The sequence below is a fragment of the Phasianus colchicus genome, chromosome Z (genome assembly GCF_987193195.1).
Source record: "Phasianus colchicus chromosome Z, bPhaCol1.hap1.1, whole genome shotgun sequence".
NCBI classification, from domain to species: domain Eukaryota; kingdom Metazoa; phylum Chordata; class Aves; order Galliformes; family Phasianidae; genus Phasianus; species Phasianus colchicus.
The window spans coordinates 14,576,531-14,582,243 of NC_143476.1; the positions used below are offsets into that span (position 1 = coordinate 14,576,531).

General features: G+C 49.3%; 1 long non-coding RNA gene across 1 annotated transcript; it reads left to right on the top strand.

The window, feature by feature from the left end:
- Positions 1–3,182: 3,182 nt before the first annotated feature.
- LOC149912641 (uncharacterized) lies at positions 3,183–5,147 on the top strand. Its single transcript, XR_016461477.1, has 3 exons — positions 3,183–3,345; positions 4,785–5,000; positions 5,101–5,147. It is a non-coding gene; the product is annotated as an uncharacterized LOC149912641 (long non-coding RNA).
- Positions 5,148–5,713: the final 566 nt, after the last annotated feature.

Here is a 5,713-nt window from a genome sequence, read left to right on the forward strand (position 1 = left end):
AAAGACGTCTGTCTGGAAACAGACTTGGTGAAGGAGAAGCAGCATTTCCAGAGTACTTCAGAAAGAACTGAGCACTGCCCCAAGAGCTTCAGAGCGGCAGGCTGTCACAGTGTGCCAACCAGCTCAGCTGTGAGTTGGCACTGAAGCTGCACCACAGGGAGAACAAAGCCCCCTGTGCACCCTTGGAGAGCCAAGGGTTGGAGATTCATGAACCTTGAGCTCCTTTCCAAGCCGGGCCATGCTGTGATTCTGGGATTCTCACCTTTGCCTCATCTGGCAGAGGGAGGCAGCTCTTTCTGTTGTCTCCATATGGCTGTCAGGTCACCAGGGCCAGTGTCACACAGGGAACTGCAAACACTGTGTGTGCTGTGCCCTGCCCATGGCAGCACAGAGGCAGCTGCCAGCAGCTGATGCCCACAAGGACAGCCAGCCTGGACTTATTTTCATTACATGTCTTTGTCCTGATTTCCTTCTAGAAGCTTGGACATTTCTCCCTCTGAGCAGCAGAGGGCAGGATGGGTCCAAGGTGAGGGCACACTCTGCTCTTTATCTGGCACTCAAAGAGAAAGAGAAAATGAAAACCAGCTGTGTTTCCCTGCCCATGGCAAACACCAGCCTTTCCATCCTTCCAGTCCTTCCTGACATCAGCACTAATTGAAACAACATCCCACTCACCTTTGCCATGTCTGGCAGAGGTTGCAGCTCTTTCTATTGCATCCCTCTAGCTTTCAAGTCAAGAGCTCCTTTGTCACACAAGGAAAAGCAATCTTTTACCTGCTGTGCCATGCTCATGGCAGCAGCAATGCAGATGCCAGCAGCTGATGCCCACAAGGACAGCCAGCCTGGACTTATTTTCATTGCACATATTTGTACTGATGTCCTTCTAGAAGCTGGAACATTTCTCCATCTAAGCAGAAGAGGGCAGGATGGGTCCAAAGTGAGGGCACACTCTGCTCTTTTTCTGGACACAAAGAGAAAATGAAAACCAGATGTGTTTCCCTGCCCATGGCAAACACCAGCCTTTCCATCCTTACAGTCCTTCCTGACATCAGCAGCAATTGAAACAACATCCCACTCACCTTTGCCATGTCTGGCAGAGGTTGCAGCTCTTTCTATTGCATCCCTCTAGCTTTCAAGTCAAGAGCTCCTATGTCAAACAAGGAAAAGCAATCATTTACCTGCTTTGCCTTGCTCATGGCAGCAGCAATGCAGCTGCCAGCAGCTGATGCCCACAAGGACAGCCAGCCTGGACTTCCTTTGATTCCTTCCCTTTGGATCAGCGTCCTTCAGGAAGGCGGAACATCTCTCCAGCTGAGCAGCAGAGGACAGCAGGGCTTCGTTGTCTGGGCATGTTCTCTTCTGGCCCTCTGGCCCTCACAGACACAGGAGGAGGACACAGAGGCTGCTGTAACACAGCCAGCCCTGCCTCTCAGCTCAGCTCTCAGGCCATCCTCTCTCCCCTCAGCAGCAGCTCACTGTTCTGCACTCCTCTGGCCTGGGCTGGCAGAGGTGTGCAGCAGTTCTGCTGATCTCCCAGTGCTGGCCATGTCTGCAGTGCCTGTGTGAAAGACACAGGAAGCTGCCAGCATTGCACTGCTCTGCTGTGCCCCTGCCATCACCGAGTTTGCTGTCAGCAGCTGCTGCTACACGTCCATTCAGGCACAGGCCTTTCCTTCCTGGCCCTCTTTCCCCCCCTCTCTCCTCTGCTCTCTCTCGTGCTCCCCTTTGGCCTGGGCTGGCTGAGCAGTGCAGGCCTTGTTGTTGCTCCCTGGGCCAACTACGTCACGGTTCCCCGTGACTCTGCCAGCTGCTCTGACACAGCGACTGCGTCCTCAGTGTGGATTCCAGAATGCGACAGACGTCCAGAGAAGACTTCCAGGGCTGATTGGAACATGCTGCCATCAAGAACTGCCATGGCTCAGGCCCCCTGGGAATCTGCTCACAGCGAAAGCTGTTGTCACTCTGTGTGGGCACAGCCTTGTCTGTGTAGGCCTGCTCACACTGCAGCCCCTGTCTGCACCAGAACCGTGCCGATCCACCTTCTCTTGGCCTCCTTGCCTGCATGGAAAAGGGCAGCTTGGGCTGAAGTCCCTCAACTTTCAGATGGCCGAGTGAAGTCTCTGAGCCCTGGTGACCCACTCAGCTCTTCAGCCTGCTGACCTGCTCTGCTGGGGCTGTCTTAAAAGGCAGAGGGCACGTTATCCTAATGTCCCCACATCCATCCCTCTTAGCATACTGTAGGCCAGTTCCTAAAAGGACACCTGCACAATCTCTCTGAATGTTAATCAACACGTAGTTGGTCTGTGCACTGCAGAAATTGCACCTAGGTTTTCAGTGGTGATTAGCTATGTGTTTAGTCAGAGGTGCAATGGTTCTAATGGTGAGAGAAAGACATTCCCAGTTGTCATCAGGTGGAACACACTTCAGACTGGAATTGTACTTGAGGGCATCTGTTGCTGGAAAATTTAATGTCAGTAAGCTGCCTAGATAATGACAGAATGAGGGTGACAATAGAATGGTACGTAATCACAGTGCAATGAAAAAAGTATGCAGGGTGCAGGAAGGGAGGTGTGGACATTCTGAGTTGCAACTCTTTATTTGCTCCAGAAAGCTCTATCAGAATGGAAGACTGAAGGAAATACTTTGAGGGGTTTTTTAATGTGACTGGATGAAAGATCCATGTGGCAAATTGAATAACTGGGTGGTAAAGGGACATAGATACCTCACTGTTTCATGGAACCTTTCAATTAAGCATCTGAGCACTGTGTACAGGACTTGGGAATAACAGTATTAGAGGATCATGGAATATCTGTATTTGGAAGGGACCTCGAGGATCATGTATTCCACCTCCTGGTTCCACACCGGACCTCCTATGGGTCAAGCCCTGTGTCTGAGAGCATTGTGCAAATGCTCTTTGGCCTTTGTCAGCTCAGTGCCAAACCACTGCCCTGGGGAGCCAGTGCCAAATTCCATGTATCTAGTTCATCCTACAGAATGATGCCAAGAACAGTTATAGAGATCGACTTACAAACAAAATTCTTGTCTTGAATTAATGGTACACTCACCATTTAAAAAAAAAAAAAAAAAGAAAGAAAGAAAAAGAAAAAAAAATCAAAGCCACATTCTTACAGTGGCATTTTACAGTATTGTCAGATTTTTGTAATTCTGTTTTGTCATATAAGATTCTCTCATCATGAAATAATGACCAAATTCTCTTTTCAGATCTAAACATACAAATGTTAAAGGCAACAGTGCTGTTCAAGAGTACATTACCAGCTCAAACACTGCTTTGGCTGTAAAACTGAAGGCAGTCAGGAATTTTATCAAGGAGTTAGAAGAAAACATGTAAGTGTAGATTTAAAAGCAACCTGTATTGTTACTTAGAGTTTGATATAGTGTAATCCAATGCACAGTACTTGTAACGTGTGTTTTACAAAATGCTTTGCAATGTAGGCATCTATTAAGATAAATGCTGCAAGTTCTGATATGTCCATGACCTTTTCAAACTGTTCCTTACTCCTACACATCACTACGAGTAGTTCTTCTGTCAGGAAGGATCACATGAGTGATTAACCTGTGACCTTAAGTTTGGAATTAAATGCATACAGTGGAAGTAAGAGCTGTGGGTTATTTTGCTCTTTCAGTGTTGAACAGCCGAGGTGTTTTGTTTTGGAGGGTGGATGGTGATGGGACAAGTGGGGAATGGCTTTAAACTGAGACGGGGGGTGTTGAGGTTGAGGTTGGATGTGAGGAGGAAGTTTTTCAGCCAGAGGGTGGTGAGGCACTGGAACAGGTTGCCCAAGGAGGCTGTGGATGCCCCATCCCTGCAGGCATCCAAGGCCAGGCTGGATGTGGCTCTGGGCAGCCTGGGCTGCTGGTGGGCAGGTTAGAAAGCCCACAGGACTTTATTGCAGCCCTGGGTGCAGGGGGATCACTGCTCCTAGCATGCACACAGAAGAGCTGGAGCACACAGGTGATGTACATTCCACTTGTGAGCATTCCTGCAATTGCAGAGAGCGTGCGCCTGTTCCAATCACTGCTGCACAGATTAAAAACTGATTGCAGATGAGCTGTTTTGGTATGGGGTTCTTGCCAACGGTCTGCAGTGGCTGTGTGATTCCTCGGGGAGTTGCTCTCCAGCCCAAAGGTCATGTCCTAAGTCGACCAGATCCCGTTTGTGTCCAGAAATGGCTGACAACAGATCAGCTGCTGGTCAAGTTTCTAACATCACACTGGCCTTGCTCCAGTGTCTGTGTCATCAGCCCCAGCACATACGGTGCACCTCTTCAAGGCTTTGGAACACTGAGACTCTGCACTTGGGCTCCAGACATCCTGCTGCACCAAGAGGTTATTCTAGCTTTGGTATCTTGCAATTTTGTCTATAACTACATCACTGTAATCATAAATGTCTAGGAGCATGGAGATGGAGAAATTAATCTTCCTGTAATTCTCTGTACTGCAGCCCCGTGGTTGTCAACACCTAATGCAATATTGAAATTTCAGTTGAGAAATTGAAAGCTGTCCCTAACAAAAAAACATCTGCATTTGTTATTGAAATCACACTGAGGATCAATAAATCCAAATGCTTCTAGCATAACCACGATTATAGGCAGTGTTTAGACAAGCTCTTACAGGAAAACCATGAACACAAGGCTTAGGAGAGACTAAGTGATGCACTCTGCAGGAATACTCATGGAAGTCTTCACAGTGCAGGAGTATGGTCTGATTACAGATGCTGTGCTTTAAGTACCCCTTATCATATCTTTTTTTTCACTGTTGTGCAGGGGTTGGACTCAGTGATCTCTGGAGGCTGGAGATGCTGTTTGCTAATGGCAGATGGAGAGAGGAAAAGCAAGTGCAAGGCATGCTGTGCATAGCCACCACATGGCATCTCCACCATTTCCCCCTGCACAAAGGAGGAGCAGCTCACAAGCTTGGCCTGGGCCAGGGAAGGGAGCAGACAAACATCTGGACCGACCCCAAACGAGCTGGTTCTGCAGGTTGGGTGTCTTCTGCTGCTTGTCTCACATCCTGCTGCTCAGCGGTAGATTTGTTCCTGCTCAGTGCTAACAGGAAACTCACACAGCATTTCTGTTTCAGCTGTGCCAACGCTTTGATCCCTTGCTGCTTGGATGCGGCGTTTGAAGAAGGATGCCTGTGCTGATGTCCAGCCAGGCTTTGGGGATGAGTCTCCACACCAGGGTCCGTCTGACAGGACTGAGGGTTGGGGATCCAGCCAGGTCGAGTCCAGTGTGCTTTGCTCTTGTTCTTAGTGCTTGTTTTTGCTCAGGAGGGCAGGAGGTGAACCTCGTGAACCAATGCCTGCAGACGGGGTTTGCAGAGAAAGAGGTCCTGCAGGCCTTGTGTGACAGCCACGGAGCTGCAGCAAGGCTGCATCAGTGTAAAACACCAGAGATCCACGGAGGTGTGAAGGGGAGCTGTGGGCTGCAGTCACGCAGGAAGGGATGTGCATGCTCGGGGTTTGGTTGTTGTGTGTGTGTTAAGTGACTGTGATACCACTGCTGGGTCAGTGTGAGTGTACGGAACAAGTGTGACAGCCTTTTTGATGGAGTCCTGTGAAAGGAGTCCTATGGACTTGAGATCCAACTATCAGCCCGTGGGCATCATCCAGGAGTTGGGGTAGGGGATGAGGCAAGGGAAGTTGGGCTGAGAAAGGGATAAAGCAGTCTGGCAGCAGTTCTGTGTTTCTCCC